This window comes from Python bivittatus, unplaced genomic scaffold, assembly GCF_059951505.1.
Source record: "Python bivittatus isolate LINGU-HERP-01145 unplaced genomic scaffold, Pbiv_v1 ctg000190_np1212, whole genome shotgun sequence".
Taxonomy (NCBI): Eukaryota; Metazoa; Chordata; class Lepidosauria; order Squamata; family Pythonidae; genus Python; species Python bivittatus.
Window position 1 is genome coordinate 260753 of NW_028277042.1, and position 22025 is coordinate 282777.

The window sequence follows — 22025 nt, forward strand, 5'->3', positions numbered from 1 at the left end:
GACAGAGAGGAGTAACTGCAGAAAAGTTATGTAATTCTCTGATGCTATTGTTGCAAAAGGTCAATTCACCCACATGGCTAAGGGGAAAAAAATGGGAAGAGCCTCTCCTAACATTCATTACCAAAAAGAAAGGCCTTTACATTTGGACCTGGCGCTCTTAGTTTTTCTGACATTTGCCTGATCCTGGGGAAGATACTGAAAGCAGACAAAGCCTCAAAACTGTTTCTTAAAAAGTTCTGTAACAGAGTAAAGCAGAAACTTTTTTCCCCCAAGGGGAGTTTATTTATTTATTTCCCAAGCACAAGCTGCAGGAGAAGAGGGAAATTTTCTCATTAAAGTTACATCCCTGCAGTTAGTTCAATTACTTGATATATGCAGAAGATGTTGTAAATTTAAAGATTTAAATAGCTTACAAAGATGCCAGAGGCTCCATCAGTTAATTTCCTTAATTTATGGATTTTTTTTTTTTAGCTCAGCTTCTCAACTGGGAGGGAAAAGAAGAAGAAAAGACGAACAGAAGTAGGTCAGTGGATAGAGATCTGTCCAGGTCAGGATTCCCTGCTTGTTTTTGCTGCATCCCTCAGAACCACTTGAGGTTTTTGGCCATTCTTTGCCATTCACCCGGGAGCAGACTGCAAGCAAAGGGGAGCTTCCAGACACAGTCCTGGGGAAGGACTGGATCTGCAGAGGATCATATTTGTAAATACCGTTTCTATGTCAGTGGAAGGCAAAACTCCTTTAGCAGTGGGTGGTAAAGGAGATAAGAGATGGTAAGCAGCAAGGTACATTATTCAGTTTCAGTTCTGCTGTCTGCCATAGCATTTCCAGAAAGAATTGTCTGAAACTCTGGAGAATCTTGGTCATTGTGCCTCAGCAATACTGAGCAGGACAAGAGAACAACCTGAGTCCCTGTCGTGCATGAGGCACGTGGCAGTTGAATAGCACAAAGCACAAGCCCTTCTCTGTGTCATGAACTATTTGTTCATCTGTGGAAGTAGCAGGAGGTACTAGAAAAGCCATTTGTGTTTGATAACCATGAATGCTTTAGTTGTAGCTGTCATGTTCACGTTTGAATCCACTCTGCTTGTTTGCAAATGCACCCTGATTATCACACATCTGAGGTAGGTTTTAAAACAAGACATCTTTTGTGACCAGGAGCTCTCCCCTTCTCCCCCTTGTTCTTTTGACTCTTTGGACCTTCTCAAGTCAATTTACCAAGCCAATGTTATCTGAGAACCCGAGTTAATGTCCTAATCCTTTCTAGTCCATTTCACAATGTTGGGCAGCATCCCTCAAGTAAAAGTGGTAACACCACCAAGCTGAAACATACTGTTGTGGCTATGCATCAGAGTCACTGTTGCTTAAAAGACATGTCATAAAAGCAATAAAGAACAAAACTGGGATTTGAACAAAAATAGCACCAGGTAGAGAGGTTGGAGTTGCTGTCATATTCTGAGCACAAGGCAGTTAATAGGTGGATAAAAACCTAAACACCCGGAGGGTGGATCAGGCCCCCTGACCATCTGGGGCCATCTTCTGGATGGCCAATGGGAAGCACATCAGCCTGCATTAACCCCTTCAGCTTTTCTGCTTTCCTACCTCAGCCACCATTAAAGCTCTCTGTGATTCAGAAGAAAGTAAACAGCCATCAGGATTGGTAGCCCTGAAGGCATGATCCTCCATGAACCCCACCAGGGCCCTTTTAAAACCAACCATATTTGCTACTCTGCTGGTAGTGAATTCCCTCTCTGCACTGTGTAAAAATGCATTTCCATCTGTGGTCCTAATCTCCATCCATTTAGTTTTAATGGATGACCTTGAGTTTCTAACACTGTGAGAGGAGAATGCTTTTCTCTCATTCTGTCACTTTAACCCATGCATGATTTTATATGTCTATTGTAACTCCCATTAACCCTTCTTTGTTCCAAACTAAGAACCCAGTTGCTATAATCTTTCCTTATAATAAAGCATCAGCAGCTCCCAAAACCGTTTGGTTTGCCCTCTTTCCTTGAGCTCAGTAAAATCCTTTCTAACTGCAAGACATGGATCATACACAATATTCCTAGTAAGGTCTCACCAGAGATTGGTGAAAGGGCATTATATTGGTGGTTCTATTAGCAGCCACAGAACCTGAATGAAATCACATTGAACATACTTTGTTGGGAATCTGATGACACCAGTCGGCTTGGCTCTCCCAAACGTTTACACCCATGCACTCAGCTGTCCATACAAGATCCCCACCAGCTCAGTTCCTATCACTGTATAGATGAAGCTCTGTGTGTGCGTGTGCGCGTGTGCACTCACATATCTAACTTTACAATCTTTACATTGGTCTCAGTGTCCCTCCGTGAACGGCACTGACTGGGGAAGATGTCTGTCTGTGTTCCTGAGGACAGCATAAACTAGATGGATTCTGGAACTGGGACACAGGATGAAGGCCACCTTGGATGAATGCAGGTTAGCCATGTGAACAATCCAGCTGAAAGACATGAGCACAAAAGACAGCAGTAGCACATCTGCAGTCATACCTTCCTGCCTTTATTAGAGCCAGGCCACTTAACATCCTTTAGGAATTTTGGACTTTAGCTTTGATCAGCTCAAACCAGAATGGCCAAGTGGCAGAGTATTGTGGGAGTTTAGTCCAAATAACGTGGAGGACGTAACCCCTTTCAGGAATCCCATTTCTCTCAACAAGACGATAGGAATCAAACACGCTATTTTAACCTTATGCTTAATCAGACTTTGAACTGAGTACACTAAAATAGGTTGGTTTTTAAAAAAAACAATAGCTCATTTTAAATGTTTACCACATAGAAAAGGTGTCTGTTATGTTTATCTGAATCAGCTGGGTGCATACTGAGAGCGGCAAAAATGCACATTTTCTGTTTTACAGACCTCTATTATGCTGTGATTCTTTCTTCTTTCTGTTGTTTTCGGATCCCACATATGAGTACGATGAATATATACATATGAATTAACACTTAAAAGACATAATGCCAACTAAACAGTATCATGGAGAAACATTGCAGTATGATTAAGTATTGGTGTTTTCAGTCTAACATTTCTTTTCCCACTAGATGAAGTTTCTAAGATTTTCAAGGTACATGTCAAGGACAGGTTTATAAATGGATTTTTATTTATTCACAACTTGAAGACTAATTGCTTCTCTTTGCCTGAAGGCCAAGAGATGGGTTTTAATATGACACTTCAAACGTATTCATAGAGCCACCGAGATACTAAAGTGTCATTGTTTTAAGAAAGAAATCTCAGGATGGTACTTGTGACCCTGAAAATAACATTTTTTCACCACTGCTATAGGATTTTCCCCTGAATTTCAGTTAAAAGCTCAACTATTTAAAATTGTACAAAGGAAAGTATCATTCAATATTGTGTTGAAACCAAGAAGAAGACAAAAAATTAAGACAGAGTTACTCTGTTACTTCAGCATGCAACTCTTATGCCCTTAAAAACTTCATCCAAATTCATGATGTAAAATATTGTGAAAATGAAATATTACTGACGAGGATATTAGGGCAGAATAAAATTCATGCAAGAGGTGCTTTATTTTTATCCATTAACTACATGTCTATTATTTCACTGAGTAACACATTATTTAATTCATTATTATCTAAAATATTGAATATTTAAAGGTATAAAGCTATATATATTAGGTTAGATTAGTTTGAAGACAACATTTTAGTTGCCAGTGACACTTTTCCTGAAGAATTTGTTCTCATGGTACAGATAAACATTTCAATTAGGATAGAGTATAAAGAACAAGTTGTATAAAGAACTTGTTAAGCCCAAGTTGTACTAATTGGGGACATTTCAGGATTGCTCTCAGTGGCTTGTGCTCAAGGGTCCTGAGTACATAAACACATATCTTGAAAGTAGTCACTTACAATCTGATAATTTCAGAAATCAGAATATGATCAGCTTGGAAATCCATGCTATGGCAGATTTAGGTAATTCTAGACTCTAAGCTTAATGGTCTTATGAACTTTCTCTCCTTAGGTGGCAATTATGTATTTCATTTACTTCAAAATGTATCCCCAGCACATTAGCTGCTGCCTGGGTTTCAAAGAGGGGACTAAAATTGTCCATTGGTTTTGGTTTTTTGCAAATTTCTTGGAAGCGTTTGGAAGTTTGCTTTGCATTTTTAATAATGAAGTGCTTGTTTTGGGGCTCATGGCACAGTTGCCCACCTCAAAGTGGCAGAAACCTATTGTCAGTTTACAATTTTTGTTTTTCAGATATGAAAGCCAGATTGTATGCAGTATTCCAGGTTATTTAAATCCTGAATTTAGATTTCATTGCATTCTAATATCTCACTCAAAATCTGTTCCTTAAACCATATTCTGAAAATTGTAACAAAAATGTGGTTGATAGCAAATTGGGGTCACAATTCAGAAGACTTGAAGAATACCTAAGGTCTCTGTGGAATCTCTAGGATACCTTAAGGAATCCTAATGTTAACTATTTGATTATTTATTTTAATAACACATAAGCTGTGTATTACTTGAAAGTAAATTCCTTCCTAAAGTTACTTGGAAGTAAGTTCCTTTGAACTGAATGAACTTTACTTCTGAGTAAGCAAAATAAGCAATAATAAATACCAACAAGAAATAACAACAAAATATTCCAATTTAAAACCAAATAAAAGTGGTTGAGAGTGGGGAGTTGTCAACTCCCATGTGAAAAATAATGGGAAAGAAAAGTCCTTGGGTACTGAGTTCCAAGTTCAGAATCCCTGCTGATATGGCCCACTGCCAGCCAATGCATCTCAGATGCCATGAATACATACAGAGCAGCTGCCCACCTTGTGCCAGCTAGGAGATGGAATGTAGAAAGATGCATTCCTTCAGATGAATGTTCCCACCATTCTCAGGACAGTAAAAATAAGAAGTGCATAAAGTTGCAACAATAAAAAGAAAATCCAATCATGGAGGCCCTCAAATTATCATGAAGTCAGCCACAAGGAGGAAGGTTTCCTCTCTGCAGAAGTCCATGATGGCAACTTTCTCTATCAGAGGCTGGTGGAAGACACAGGAGAGTCAACTATCCTTGACCTGGTATCAACTACTAGGAAAGATATATCTGAAGAAGGAAAAGTAGCAGGAATACTGAATAAAGTAATATTAAAATTCTCGACCTTAAGGATATCTACAGCTTAGGGTCGTCATATATGTGTCTTGGACTTCAAGAAAGTGGATTTTAATAAACTCAGAGCAATGAAAATAAGTTTTTGTGGCAGGAAAAGGTAATAGGAAAAAGACCTCAGGATGGGTGGGGTTCTTCAGAAATAGCATATTAAAGGCACATTTACAAACCATTCCAGTGAGGGAGAAAAATGGAAGACAGCAAAAGAAATTTGCAGGCCCATCTGGTGACAACTGTGCCATATGGAAGACTGAGACTTGGAATGTAAGAGGAATAAATGGTAAACAGCATGGAATGACAAATGAAACTAATAGATATGTTGAGTGTGAAGTTAAAAAAAAGAGGGAAAGATCTGAATGAAGGTGCTCTGAACTTGAGGAATAAATGGTGATAATTGATGAACCAGAGATGAGTTTGGGTGAGGCGGGGTGGATTGTGCAATATTCTGGAATTTTAGGGGGAAAATTATTCTTTTCACTGACATGAATGGATATGTGGCTCTGAAAGAAAGAAAGAGTAGTTAGACCATTGTGAAATCTCAAACTGACTGAGAACAGAGTCTGTTCTGTGAGAAAAGCCTTAGAAAAGCCTTGTTTGTTCCAAATACACATGACAAAAGCATGAATATAAATTTTAAAGCATGATTTATTTAATTGTTTAGGAGGAAAGATTGAGAGAATCAATGAGGAATACAAGGATCATGAGAGATTGTGAGAGTGGGACAGAACATGTTTCGGTAGTGTCAAGAGCAAATCTTGGGAAAAAATGGACCTGGAAGAAAAGGAAAAATTTGAAAGAAAGGAGAATAAAAACTGAATGCTTGAAGGAAGAGAAAGTAAGAATCCTGAATGAAACATATTGGAAGATAGCTTAATTTCCCAACTGAATGGGAATGTAAGGAAAGAGGATGTGGAAGCTGCTTGGAAGCCTGGGAAAAAGTGCCACAAAAGTATGCAGAATTACATTGATGGGAAGTGTGAAAAAGAATGCTTGCTTGGTGGTAAGTTAAAGTAAAATAAGCTGTGGATGAAGAAAAAATGAAGGAAGAATGCTGCAAAATAACCAGAGAAAGATATTGCAAAGTGTATATATACAGAAAAAGACAAATTGCAAGAAATGTAGTCAAGGAGATCAAGGAATGTTTAAGATTAAAAGAAAAACAGTGATTTTGATGGGAATAAAAAAAACAACCTGGGAAGTAGGTGAAGAGGGCTAAATAAGGAGCCTCTAGCAAAGTGAATGGAATTAAAAATAAAAGCGATGAGATAATTTGAGATAAACCCAGTGAGAGGAAGCAGGAAGTAGTACTTTAGAAACAAATGCGGGATTATATATACATTGAAAAGTGGAATTGAAACAAATACTATAGATGCTGATGTCCAAGAAAAAGGGAAGAAAAGGAAATAATACATGCCACAAGAAAGCTATAAGGCTATAGGTAGAAATGGTGCTATATGGAAGCACTTGGCTTGCTTGTTCACTTGTCTAATGTAGGCATGAAAGTTGCATCTGCGCTTGATTATTGAAAGAACGTGGCAATGGTTCTCCTACACAAAGGGAAAGGCAGCAAGAGTGAATGCAAAAACTGCGGGGGAGGGATTTGTTAAGTGGCCCTGGGTTGGTGTTTGTCAGAGTTCTGAGGTGAAAATGAACAAAATTTGGGAAGCGTAGTACAGGTTGTGAAAGCTGGTTTGGTGTAGTAGTTAAAGGCTCCAGGCTAGTAACCAGCAGTTCTAGTCCCGCCTGAGGCACAAAGCCAACTGGTGATCGTGGGCCAGTCAGCCCTGTGAAGCAGGCAAGGGCAAACTACTTCTGAAAAGGTTGCCAAAAAAACCGCAGGGGCTTGTCCAGGCAGTCACCAGGATTCAACACTGACTCAAAGCAAACGTGTACCCATACACACACAATGATGAACGGAAATAGGCATGAGGATGGGTGATGCACTTGTGAATGGTTCAAAGATGAGAGGAAGTAAGACAATGATGTGTGATGTTCCCTTGGTTTTTAAAATTTATTTATGGATATTTGTGATGAAGTTAGAGTTACGCTGATTTGGGAAATAAATGTGTGTATACATTTGTATGCAGAATGCCATGCTGCTTGCTGAAAATCCTAATGTTTTTACAATATATAAGGCTGATTATATGATGCAATGAGGAACATGGATTTAAAATTAATATACTGAAGACAAGATAGTTGTATTTGACAGGGAAAATGGAAGGAATAATTGCAGGTTATATATAAATGGTGAAAAACTCGAGCAAGTATACTGTGTGCACAATTATTAGGCAAGTGAGTAGTTTGACCATATCATCATTTTTATGCATATTTTCCACCTCCAAGCTGTATAAACCTGAATGCTTATTGGATATAAGCATATCAGGTGATGTGTATTTGTGTAATGAGGGAGGGTGTGGCCTAAGGAGATCAACACCCTATATCAAGTGTGCATAATTATTATCTTTTTCTCAGGCAAAATGGGCCAAAAAAGAGATTTAACTGACTCTGAAAAGTCAAAAATGGTAAAAAGTCTTTTTTGGGGGATGCACCACTCTTGAAATTGCTAAGATATTGGAGCATGACCACAGAACCATCAAACGTTTTGTTGCAAATAGTCAACAGGGTGGCAAGAAACGTGTTGAGAAAAAAAGATGCAACTTAACTGCCAAAGATTTGAGAAGAATCAAACGTGAAGCTACCAGGAACCCATTATCAGAGTACATCATGAGAAATACCAGGCTGGAAGAATCACAAGCCGGAATTAAGATTGCAGGGAGAATCATCAACAACCTCAGATATGCAGACGATACCACCCTAATGGCAGAAAGTGAAGAAGAACTAAAGAGCCTCTTGATGAGGGTGAAAGAGGAGAGTGCGAAAGCTGGTTTGAGACTCAACATTAAAAAAACTAAGATCATGGCATCTGGACCCATCAATTCCTGGCAAATAGAAGGGGTAGAAATGGAAGCAGTAACAGACTTCATTTATTTGGGCTCCAAGATCACCGCAGACGGAGACTGCAGCCATGAAATTAAAAGACGCTTGCTCCTTGGGAGGAAAGCCATGGCAAGCCTAGATAGCATATTAAAAAGCAGAGACGTCACCTTGCCGACAAAGATCCGCATAGTCAGAGCTATGGTTTTTCCAGCAGTAATGTATGGCTGTGAGAGCTGGACCATAAAGAAGGCGGAGCGCCGAAGAATTGATGCCTTTGAACTGTGGTGCTGGAGAAGACTCTTGAGAGTTCCCTGGACTGCTAGGAGGTCAAACCAGTCAATCTTAAAGGAAATCAACCCTGATTGCTCATTGGAAGGATCGATAATGAAGCTCAAGCTCAGATACTTTGGTCACCTAATGCGAAGAGAGATCTCTTTGGAAAAGACCCTGATGCTGGGAAAGATTGAAGGCAAAAGGAGAAGAGGACGGCAGAGGATGAGATGGTTAGATAGCATCACTGAAGCAATGAGCATGAAACTGAGCAAACTCAGGGAGGCAGTGAAGGACCGGAAGGCCTGGCGCAGTATGGTTCATGGGGTCACGGAGAGTCGGACACGACTTAACGACTAAACAACAACAACAACAAAGGAAGGCTGAAACTCGACCACCACTGAACAAGACACGTAAGTTGAAACAGCAAGACTGGGCCAAGAAATATCTGAAGACAGATTTTTCAAAGGTTTTATGGACTGATGAGATGAGAGTGACTCTTGACAGTCCAGATGGATGGGCCCGTGGCTGGATCAGTAACGGGCACAGAGCTCCACTTCGACTCAGATGCCAGCAAGGTGGAAGTGGGGTACTGGTATGGGCTGGTATTATTACAGATGAGCTAGTTGGACCTTTTCGGGTTGAAGATGGACTCAAAATCAACTCCCAAACCTACTGCCAGTTTTTAGAAGACACTTTCTTCAAGCAGTGGTACAGGAAAACGTCTGCATCTTTCAAGAAGACCATGATGTTTATGCAGGACAATGCTCAATCGCGTGCATCGAAGTACTCCACTGCGTGGCTAGCCAGTAAAGGCCTCAAAGATGAAAGAATAATGACATGGTCCCCTTCCTCACCTGACCTAAACCCTACTGAGAACTTGTGGGCCCTTCTCAAACAGGAGATTTACGGTGAAGGAAAACAGTACACCTCTCTGAACAACCTCTGGGAGGCTGTGGTTGCTGCTGTACAAAAAGTTGATCGTCAACAGATCAAAAAACTGACAGACTCCATGAATGGAAGGCTTATGACTGTTATTGCAAAGAAGGGTGGCTATACTGGTCACTGATTTTTTGTTTGAAATGTCAGAAATGTTTATTTGTAAATTTTGAGTTGTTTGTTTATTGTTCTCACTTTAACAGATGAAAATAAATGAGTGAGATAGGGGAATTTTCGTTTTTCATTTAGTTGCATAATAATTCTGCACACTAATAGTTGCCCAATAATTGTGCACATATAGATATGCTCCTAAGAAAGCCAAAAGCTCACTTTTACATTCTTAAATATTCAGGTTTGAGGTTTATTAACATTTTGGATTGACCAAGAGCACTGTAGTTGTTCAATAATGAAATTCATCCTCAAAAATACAACTTGCCTAATAATTGTGCATGCAGTGTAGGTGAATTTGTGTACCTTGGTAGAGCATTTGCTAAATATGGGAAAATGCATGAAGAAAGTTTATAAATGTATAAATGCTGTTAGAGAGGTAATGTGTAATATGTGGTTGGTTGTGAAGAATGAATGTTTGTTGAAATAAGCAAAATGGTTTGCCTAAGATTCCATCCCCTTTATTTTATGGAAATGAGAGCTGAATACAGTGGGAATGGGATAATTAAGAAGTGCAGGTGATAAAACAAGAAGACTGAGTCAAGCATGAATGGCTGATAAATGAAGGTGGATTGAATACAGAAGTGAATGACCATTAGGAAAAGAACACAAAAGGCTGTTTGGTCCCATAATGAATAAGAACTGGATTACAAATGTATGGAAAGGGTGAAGGGAGTTTTAGAAAGGGGAAGACCAAGAAAGATTTGACTAGATGGAGTTTATGAGATCCTCAGAAAGAAAGAGCTAGGAAATCTAAGGAACAAATCACAATATACAAAGTGATGTGGGGATGTGGTGGAAGCTAGGACAGTTCTGCAAGGATGGAAAGGTACAGGGAGGTACAGGTAATCCTTGTTTAGTGACTGTCTTGTTTAGTGACTGTTTGCAGTTTAGACAGTGATGAAAAAGTAATTTTATGACCAATCCTCCCATTTACAACCTTTGCAGGTCTGTAAAGCAAAGGAAAGCTGGAGTAAGATCATAAGCACAGTTGTAGTTTCACTTACTTCGCTTAATGACTGAATTGCCAGTCCCAATTGTTGTCACTGAACGAGGTATAGTGAAAGGTGTAAACTAATTTTAGTGTAAATAAGTTTACCTAGGTTACCATTTTTCCTCCTTAAGTCTTTCTGTCTGTCTGTCTTATTTCATGCTCCTTTTCTGTGCTCTGGATAAGGTTACCAATCCTGAAAGTAAAGAGTGTGATGGATCTCTGCATATGGAGGAAAAGCAACTAATGAGTCTGTGTAAAAAGCCTAGTGAAGATCTGAAGATCTGAAAACTGACAATAGGAGAAGGAAGAATCAAAACAGCTAGCCCAAAGTGCGACGTACATAAGAAGCATTTTGATCATACCATCATGGCCACCATCTTGACTTTTTTGACCACATGTCCCAGATACCCCTGAGGATACCAGTTGCTCAGTGAAGGGAGAAAGATGCTAAGTCATGATAAAGAAAAGGTAGCACAATTCCATGATTTTCTCTCCATCTTTTCTGAGAAGGTTTGTGTTGACCATGCAGTTGCGAAAGGCTGGAGAAAAGGGCAAGATTGGAACTTGAGACGGACAACCATGTGGTCAGGGAAATACCCTATTTACGCTCTTTGCCAAAAAGGTTCTCGCAATAACTGAAATCAATGAGGCAGCAGGCATTTTTACATAACGCTGAAGAAGCAAAATACAATTATTGAGGTTGCATTGTGTTGTAAGGTAAGTGGCAGGGGCTGAGGTACCAGCTGCGTGGAAAGACCCGTATCCTCATTTCACCTGACGAGGATGCAGCCTCTGAAACTGGTCCTGAGCAATAGTCTTTCCATTGAGGCAAAGGATGTGAAGGCCGCAGCCCGGAGCAAGCCATTTTCTACCTCTCTGAGCAGTGGTTTTCACACCACCAGGGTTAGCCATCAGGTGTCTTCCAGGTCTCTCAACACAAGTCTTCACTTGTGCTCTTTTGGGGGAGCAGGGTTTGGAGTTTTATGTTCTCTATTGACTTCTTCTTCTAGCCATTTGCTGCCTATGTAGTGTCTGTTGGAGGCTACAACAGCTGTCTCTAGGATATCCCTTCCATTTCTGATATGCACTCAAAGACCACCTCTTCATACCAATCTCCCAGAACCATGAAACTCTCAGGCGTATTGCTTGAGAACCTCTGATATTGTTTCTGGATGATAGTAGGAGTTTCTTCATGTGAAGTTCTTTACGTGCCTAGCTGTGGCTCATGGCTAGAAGTGTTGGTGGACTCACGTGTTCAGAGGCCATTGATTAGCAGGGCATAGTTGAGCTTCCAGTATATTACACTGCTTACCTGATTAACTTTGGAGATGGGTGAGATATCAGATTTAAGAATGAGGTCCACAGATGCTCTATTTTGTTTTAGCTTCTCTGCAGACCAGCACTTACAGCAAACTGTTCTACTGAAAATGGAATTTTCCATTTGGTGATCTTGGGAGTGTCCAGCTGACTTTTTCCAGATATGTGAGTCATAAGTCCTCCAGATCTACACATCTGGGAAAACCCAGGTTGAAAAAGGCTAGATTCCACTTTTTCAATTGCCAGTTGTTGTAGCAGCTCCTGTGCTACTGTTCCTGTAATCCGCAGGCACTGTGTTGAATAGGAAGTTTGCTTGAACACCACTTTAATCAAATTAGAGTTGTGATAATTAAAATCATCTCTGTTTATATACAGAGATAGATATACAGATACACATTCAAAGACAAAAGACCCATATAGTCACAATCAAAGAGCGGCAAATATGGAGGGTGCGATCTAGTCTTCTATTTGCTAGAGACACTGAGGTTCTCAAGGGATTCTCACAAATCTACAAAGTTTCCTTGCAGAGCTAGCGCCTCCTTGGGATGCTGACACACGATGTGTGAAATCCTATGTAGCCAGATGCTACTTCCCAGTTGGAGGAGGTGGTATGTTTTGCTTCCTGTTGCAATAGTTTCAGAAGGAAATTAAAAAAAAAAATCCTGTAAATCTTATTAGACATTTCCAGGATTTTATGATATTTTTTATAATATTTTATATTTTCAGGCAGCTGATTTTGACTGAAAAGTATCACCTCTCAGGCATCAGTGTAGTGATTCAATCTGTCTGCAAGTTTATTATAGCCAAAAAACCCCAATGTAAAATTAAGCAACATATAAATATTGCAAGCATAATTACATAGAGCACTATAATCATAAAATATTCAAGAATAATAAACTGGTAATGACTTATCAGAAATAATAATTCATACCTTCCAAATTAATCCACAAGTTCCATCCTTAGTTTAATAACCCTGCCAAAAATCCAGGCATAACAAGAATCATTGTGAAATTTCTATTGGACATCCACATTTTGGGTTTTCAAAATTAGATCTGCCTGTTTTGTTTTTAATATGGGTCAGAGTGCATTGATTCCTCTTTTGTAACTTTCCCTAACCTGGTTTCTCCCAGCTCTTTTGGAAGTTAGTTCCTATAATTCCCAACCCTCATAGCTTAACTGGAGGGCACCAGATTGGGGAAGGCAACCAGCATGGTTCCTGAGTGTGCCTATGAACAACTACTGGGGGAAGAACTTTAATTTTTCCTCTCTTCAATTGTTTTATTTTCAAGTTCAAATTTATGAAGAATTCAAACTCTCAGCAAGGGAGAAATCAAACTCTTATCCTAAGCCAAAATTTACACCATGTTCTGAATAGTACAGCGTATATAATAAATTTATTTCTCAATTAAAAGTCCAAATCTTTTATGGAACAAAACGAAGCATTGTGCCTTGGAGTCAGTTGTGATTCTGGTGCCTCCATGCAATCTTTTCGCCTTCTTCCTAGGACTGACTGGCCCGAGGCCGTCCCACTGCCTTCTGCACCAAAGCTGAGAAGAAAACTTGGCTGTTGGTCACTCTTTGTTTCACACCTCAACCAGTAAGCCAGACTGGCTCTCGTTGAGAAAAGAAAGTAGCAGCAAAAATATCAAAGAGCGAAGGGTAAAAGACAGACATGATTATAACTCACTGAAGTTCTCAAGAAAAGGAGGGGAACAATAAACCCAGTAAACAATTTTTAAACGAAAAGCTTTTTTCAGGGGCAAATTCAGAAGATAAACTTTTGGCCATTCAGTAACTGCTCATGGAAGAATTGATAGGAGAGTGCCACCACTGAGAAGTCCCAGTCCGCATCCCTATTTATTTATTTGTCCCCAGTTGGCCACCTTCTTAACCTCTGCAGAAGCCTTTGGTCACAAATGAGCTGTGACTACATTTCCCAGCATTCTGAGTTGGCATGGCCAAATTGAAGGGAAGGAAGCTCCAATACATCTGAAAGGTACCAGGTCTAGAAAGGCTGAACTGTCTACTTACTTTGACTTAGGACATAACCATCAGACTGGCTTGTCCAAGATTCAGCAATGGGACCTTGCTTGATTTGGTTTTCATACCGGAAATAAAGAGTATTTGTTACAATAGAATGGGATACAATATTTCCAAGTATTGCCTGTGTAGATTACCTAGCTAAATTTCATAGCTGAAAATAGTTCATTTCTTGCTTGTAAATGCATTTTGTCCCAGTGCGTCTTGTCCTTTTGTACTAAAATACCAAATTTCTGTGGTTCTTCTTTATAGTTTGTTTCATTCCTGTGGCATGCAGACATGCAAAATACAGCTTTTATTTTATTATTGAATAGGTATTTATATTATAAATATCTATTCAATAATAAAATAAAAGCTGTCTTTTGTATTATAAATATATTTATAATAAATTTATAATATCTATTTGCACTGTCAACATATAATACTCCTAAAGATTTTTTAATTGGAAACACAATGGGTCTTTAGCATATGCTTTTCTGCAGTTGATTCTTTTCCTGCTGTCCTCTTTATTTATTTATTATTTAAAACATTTGTATAGCTGCTCTTCTTGTACGAAACTCTGGGAGGCTCACAACCATTTTTTCCCCTTTCCTTTGATATTGATTTGAAACAAGGGATTGAAAGAAAACCTTTTGCCTTCAGATTGTTTACAAAGGAGATTTTGTCTGATGAGTTTTTAGCAGTTTTTCCCTTCATGAATATGCTGCCACAACTTCTGGCATTCTCTTTGGACTTCCACCACACTCCTGATTGACTCCCCAAATGTATGTTGCTGAACGTTGGTAGTTGCTTAGAAACAGCATTTAATGAGCTGAAAGGGCTCGGGTGAGAAAAAGAACTTGACAAATGAAGAAGGTCTAGGATGGTTCATATTTGAAGGTGATGGGTGAATTTTATGCAAGTTGGACTTGAAGTTGGATCTGATTTGTCTTTAAAATCCCACTTCAATATGCAATTGGGATGAGAGGCTGGCCATCCATCTTTATTCTTTGAGGAAATGTGGGCCTGCTTTTGAAAGTCTCGGAGCAAAGGGAGCTAACTCACACGTGGTTGGCCCGTTGAGATTTCTGGCCTTTTCTGTGGACTTACGGGCCTTGGAACCAAGAGACACAGGAGATTAAGTTTTTCTCCCCCTTTTTTCACAGTGAGAAGCATTCTGCTTACTTGCTTATACTGATAGGGTATCTCTGTACTTCGTCTTTGCTGCCAAAATTATCCCATGGTGTTCATAAAATAAGAAGTAGCTTTTTCCAGATGGGCAAATTATTGAGGTAAAGTTCTTGTTGCTTGCATCAAGTTCTGATACTATTAGACCTCAAAACCCAGACACTTTGGAGCCTGCTTGAGTTTCTTCCCACAAAGATGTTTGAAAATGAACATGTCAAAGAACTGGTTCCCTTGCACGTCAAACCATGTATGCTTTTCATGGTAGCGCAGAGTAAATCAAAGATGTCTTCATTTTCCTTTAGACACAAGTCTAAATATGCATGAAGCAGTCTAATCTTTCCCCATATGCCCACCTGTTTTGGCTTGACATTCTGGAGAAAAGCTTTGAGAATGAAAAAAAAATTAAAGGTCACCGTGTTTTGCAGATAATTTTTTTTGTTAGTGCCTCTCTTTCTAGCTCTTTATATTTTACTATAAGGTAATCTTTGGCATTCTTGCCCATCAAAACATTTCTGTAGGAGCTTATTCAAACAAAAATAAGCTCATATTCCATTTTAATTAAATAATAATCAGTCTGAATTGTGGAACTCAGGAATAATCTATGAACTGTACAGTTAAATTCAGTTTATATTCACAATGATTTGGGGTGTTCCATTGTTTAATACAAGGCATTTGCTTGAAGAGTGTTTATGGTAATGATTTTACCAAATTTCCATCCATTCTAGCAACATTATACCAGTTCCCTCCTACATAGCATGGAGGCCAAGTTAAAATGAAGTGAACTGTGACTCAGTTTAACTTCTTGCTGTTTTGACTTCCTGATGGATAGGAATAGAAATTGATTTTTCTGATACAAAAGAGGCTCTTTTATATATATATTTGTCTCCGCTCAGTCATTGCTGACCCTGCAGTGACTGCCTTGGACGAGTCCTTGCAGTTTTCAAGGCAATTGTTTTTCGGAAGTGGTTTGCCAGAGCCTCCTTCCTAGAGCAGAGCCCAGCTGGCGAGCGCAGGAGGCGGGGTTTCCGTTGCTTCGCGCCCTTTTCGGCTGCACACGGTTTTTCGCGCTTACCAGCAACTGCTCCCAACTCCTTTTTGCAAGGCGCCGCCAGCATTTTTCCTCCCACCAGAGTGAGAGTCCCCATTTGTCTACTCACGTGAGTTTTCGACCTGTTGGGTTGACAGGAACTGGGGAGGAAACAGGAGCTCACCCTGTTTAACGCGAAGGCTGGACTCGAACCGCTGAAGCGTCGACCATTTCTGGCCAGCAACTTTCAGCGTCATTAAGCCGCTGCGCCACCGCGTCCCCCTATTCTTTTATATATAAGGCGCATCTAAAACGACCAAGTATCCTGTTAGAACATTGCTTGTTCTCCATCAAATAACCCTTCATTTTCTTAATTTTCTCTCCACCTTTGTGGAAGTGCTGGGGTGAATAGTGTGCTAGATATCCCAGGCTAATGAAAGCTTGTAGTTGTCCATGAGAAGAGGCTAGGTGATGGCAGAGCAGCCTTTCTCCCGGAAGAGAAAGGCCCAATGAACTTTAGATGTAAAGGATTCTGTTTTTCTCCACCTTTGAAAATGCTTGGAGATTTCCTAACAGCTTGTTAATTTGGTGAAGAATAATTTTTTGGAACTAGGACATAGTCACCCATCAGAAACCACAATCTGTCTCAACACTGCTTTGTAATAGGGAACTGCTGACACTTTTCTCCCAGTGCCTCATTTTTCAGAATGCCACTATACAACGACGTGGTGCTCCAATTACGGAACTGCCTCTGTAAAGCTGAACACCTGACACATACCGGCATTCTGTGAGCTGATTGTCATTCTGAAGTCATTGTAATTCAGTAAATGCCCTAGTCTGGTGAATTGCAACCTGATTGTATTGTTAACATTGTGATTTTTTAGAATTGAGTATTTCACATAAACACGCTTATTTGCAGTTCAAAGATCGGAGCACCAGTATGGCACAGGAGCGATGGTTAAGGCCAGAGAATCATGGACACTTAACCTTTGGCTATCAGGTTTAACTTGCTAGTCAGTGCAGTAATTCAGTTTAAAGCATTCCCAACTGAAACCAAAGTCTAATATCTGTCTGCTTAAATTTATTCAGGAAAGGAGACTTCACTGCATCTTGGTTATTCACTCAACTGTCAAACTACTTTTACCATGTTGTTGTTGTTGTTGTTGTTCAGTCGTTAAGTCGTGTCCGACTCTTCATGACCCCATGAACCATATTGCGCCAGGCCTTCCTGTCCTTCACTGCCTCCCTGAGTTGGCTCAGTTTCATGCTCATTGCTTCAGTGATGCTATCTAACCATCTCATCCTCTGCCATCCTCTTCTCCTTTTGCCTTCAATCTTTCCCAGCATCAGGGTCTTTTCCAAAGACTCCTCTCTTCGCATTAGGTGACCAAAGTATCTGAGCTTGAGCTTCATTATCAGTCCTTCCAATGAGCAATCAGGGTTGATTTCCTTTAAGATTGACTGGTTTGACCTCCTAGCAGTCCAGGGGACCCTTAAGAGTCTTCTCCAGCACCACAGTTCAAAGGCATCAATTCTTCGGCGCTCAGCCTTCTTTATGGTCCAGCTCTCACAGCCATACATTACTACTGGAAAAACCATAGCTTTGACTATGCGGATCTTTGTCGGCAAGGTGACGTCTCTGCTTTTTAATATGCTATCTAGGTTTGCCATAGCTTTCCTCCCAAGGAGCAAGCGTCTTTTAATTTCATGGCTGCAGTCTCCGTCTGCGGTGATCTTGGAGCCCAAATAAATGAAGTCTGTTACTGCTTCCATTTCTACCCCTTCTATTTGCCAGGAATTGATGGGTCCAGATGCCATGATCTTAGTTTTTTTAATGTTGAGTCTCAAGCCAGCTTTCGCACTCTCCTCTTTCACCCTCATCAAGAGGCTCTTTAGTTCTTCTTCACTTTCTGCCATTAGGGTGGTATCGTCTGCATATCTGAGGTTATTGATGATTCTCCCTGCAATCTTAATTCTGGCTTGTGATTCTTCCAGCCTGGCATTTCTCATGATGTACTCTGCATATAGGTTAAATAAGCAGGGTGACAGTATACAGCCTTGTCGTACTCCTTTCCCTATTTTGAACCAATCGGTTGTTCCATGACTGGTTGTAACTGTTGCTTCTTGGCCCGCATACAGATTTCTCAGGAGACAGGTAAGGTGGTCTGGTACTCCCATCTCTTTAAGAACTTGCCACAGTTTGTTGTGATCCACACAATCGAAGGCTTTTGCATAGTCAATGAAGCAGAAGTAGATGTTTTTCTGGAACTCTCGTGCTTTCTCCATGATCCAGCGAATGTTGGCAATTTGATCTCTAGTTCCTCTGCCTCTTCGAAACCCAGCTTGTACATCTGGTAGTTCTCGGTTCACGTACTGCTGAAGCCTAGCTTGTAGGATTTTGAGCATAACCTTGCTAGCATGTGAAATGAGTGCAATTGTGCGATAGTTTGAGCATTCTTTGGCGTTGCCCTTCTTTGGAATTGGAACGTAAACTGACCTTTTCCAATCCCATGGCCACTGTTGCGTTTTCCAGACTTGCTGGCATATTGAGTGCAGCACTTTAACAGCATCATCTTTTAGTATTTTAAATAACTCAGCTGGAATACTGTCATCTCCACTAGCTTTGTTGTTAGCAATGCTTCCTAAGGCCCACTTGACTTCACTCTCTAGGATGTCTGGCTCAAGGTCAGTGACCACACCAGCATGGACATCAGGGACATTAAGATCTTTCTTGTATAGTTCTTCTGTGTATTCTTGACACCTCTTCTTAATCTCTTCTGCTTCTGTTAGGTCCCTGCCTTTTTTGTCCTTTATCATGCCCATCTTTGCACTAAACGTTCCTTTGATATCTCCAATTTTCTTGAAGAGATCTCTAGTCTTCCCCATTCTATTGTTTTCCTCAATTTCTTTGCACTGTTCATTTAAGAAGGCCTTCTTATCTCTCCTTGCTATTCTCTGGAAATCTGCATTCAGTTGCTTATATCTTTCCCTTTCATCCTTGCTTTTCACATTCCTTCTTTCCACAGCTATTTGTAATGCCTCATCAGACAGCCATTTTGCTTTCTTGCATTTCTTTTTCCTTGGGATGGTTTTAGTTGCTGCCTCCTGTACAATGTTACAGACCTCCGTCCATAGTTCTTCAGGCACTCTGTCTACCCTGTCTAATCCTCTAAATCTATTCATCACCTTCACTGTGTATTCACAAGGAATATGATCTAAGTCATACCTGTGTGGTCTAGTGGTTTTCCCTACATTCTTCAATTTAAGCCTAAATTTTGCAGTAAGCAGCTCATGATCTGAGCCACAGTCAGCTCCTGGTCTTGTTTTTGCTGTCTGTATAGAGCTTCTCCATCTTTGGCTGCAAAGTATGTAATCAATCTGGTTTCGGTATTGACCATCTGGTGATGTCCATGTGTAGAGTCGTCTCTTGTGTTGTTGGAAAAGAGTGTTTGCTATGACTAGCTTGTTCTCTTGACAGAATTCTATTAGCCTTTGCCCTGCTTCATTTTGTGCTCCAAGGCCAAACTTGCCTGTTATTCCGATTACTCCTTGACTTCCTACTTTAGCATTCCAATCCCCTATGATGAAAAGGACATCCTTTTTTGGTGCTAGTTCTAGAAGGTGTTGTAGGTCTTCATAGAACCAGTCAATTTCAGCTTCTTCGGCATCAGTGGTTGAGGCATAGACTTGGATTACTGTGATGTTGAATGGTTTGCCTTGGATACGCACTGAGATCATTCTGTCGTTTTTGAGGTTGTACCCCATTACTGCCTTTCCCACTCTCTTATTGACTATGAGTGCAACTCCATTTCTTCTAAGGGTTTCTTGGACACAGTAGTAGATATAATGGTCACCTGAATTAAATTCACCCATTCCCGTCCATTTCAATTCGCTGATTCCCAAGATGTCGACGTTCAATCTTGTCATCTCATGTTTGACCACATCCAGCTTGCCTTGGTTCATAGATCTTACATTCCAGGTACCTATACAATATTGTTCTTTGCAGCATCGGACCTTCTTTTCGCTTCCAGATACATCCACAGCTGAATGTCCTTTCGGCTTTGGCCCAGCCGCTTCACTCTTTCTGGAGCTACTTGGAAATGCCCTCCACTCTTCCCCAGTAGCATATTGGACACCTTCCGACCTGAGGGGCTCATCTTCCGGCATCATATCTTTTAGCCTTTTAACATTGTCCATGGGGTTTTCTTGGCAAGGATACTGGAGTGGGTTGCCATTTCCTTCTCCAGTGGACCACATTTTGTCAGAACTCTCTGTCATGACCTGTCCGTCTTGGGTGGCCCTGCACGGTATAGCTCATGGCTTCACTGAGTTACGCAAGCCCCTTCGCCACGACAAGGCAGTGATCCATGAAGGGGACTTTTACCATGTACATTTTCCTTAACGTTTGAATGAAAACTGGTTTCCTGTAACAATCAGCTAAGAGAGATACCCAATCAAAATATTAGGTTGATGAGATAAAACAAGTTTAGGGACACTTATTCAGGTTCAAGTCACAGTTAGGAAATTCATTTGGGGACTATAACCAGTGACTTTCTATAGTCTACTGTAAGTATTAGGCTTCCTGTGTGCTGCTAAATATCTGCAATAAAGTGACTTAACCACCTTCTTGCATCTGCTTGGGGATGCAGAGAGGAGAGACAGAATTTTATGGCCATGCCTGGTGGGAAGACTTGTCAGGTGATCTTGGTAAAAATCCAAACTAAGCACCTCAGGCCTAATTCTGCTGCTCTGCTATTTTTCCAGAGTATTGTCATGCTATGCAAATCTACTCTGTATCATTGGCTGAAAAAATAATGTTTGTAGACACTATGTTCTATAATGCACAATGTCCTCTCCCCCTCCCCCCACGTTTTGCATATTGTGAGTTGCTGAACCTGGTTCTAAACCGAGCTATAAGTAAATCAGCCAGTACCATACTGCAGATCTCTCTCCTGAAATCCTGAGGACCACATGTCCTTCAGGCGTGTCTCAGGGAAACACAAACTGCAGCCCTGCTGGAGCAAAATTCAGCTCAGGCCAATTTTTTAGGAGCCACCGTATTGCATCACTGAGAGCAGGCAACTGTTATATCTCAAAAGCTCAGTTTTCTGGGTCAAGAGAACTTGGAAAATTAGAGATGCGGATCACTTGCATACCAAATGACTTCACTTAAACTAGATTAATTAGATTAAATAGGAGGAAGGAGTATTAGGTATGTTCGCCACCTTGAGTTATTTATAAAAATAATAAAGGCGGGATAAAAAATCTTTAAAAAATTTTACCTAGGGGAAGAGGAATTCTTAAGCAATGGTACTGGTGGAGAGAATGACTGTGCCTAAGATGTACTACTAAGATTCAGCTCTAACCAACAACCACAATGCAATATGCAAAATGGGGGGGGGGGAGAGAACATTGTGCATCCTCTTGCTGTTTTCCTCCCCCTCCCCCCACCCCATATATCTATTGCTGATCAGGGCAATGGCCTCCAGAGAGGAAGACGACATCTTTCTCTTTCGTGATTTTAATTGATAAATGAAGTTGTTCACAGCAGAATGGGTCACCTGGCTGTGACCTCTTATTAAAATATTCTGCATTGGCTCAGTTTTGGAGTTTAATTGCTTAGAAAGCACACCAGGAAGGGAGTGCCATGATGTCTGTACCATAAACAGTATTGGATGAAAACGCTCTTCAATCACTCTCTAATCACTCAGAAGTGTGGAGCTGGAAACCTTTCCATCTGTTTAACTGAAAAGCTTCTTTTCATCAACCTGATTTAGTTTGGATAGTAGTAAAAACACTGCACTTTACAGGAAATTTCCTTGCAACTTGTAGGACGTTTGATCCCCATTGTAGAGTAGCATCCTTTTCAATATACTGTCCCTGAGAAGGCTGTTGCTACAATGAAATGGTCCTGTAAACACAGAAAGTATCTGCAAATGTGCAAGGTTGCTGCTTACTGGAAGTTTCCGGAGTGGCCAGGATACCAGATGGATCCTGCTGTATATA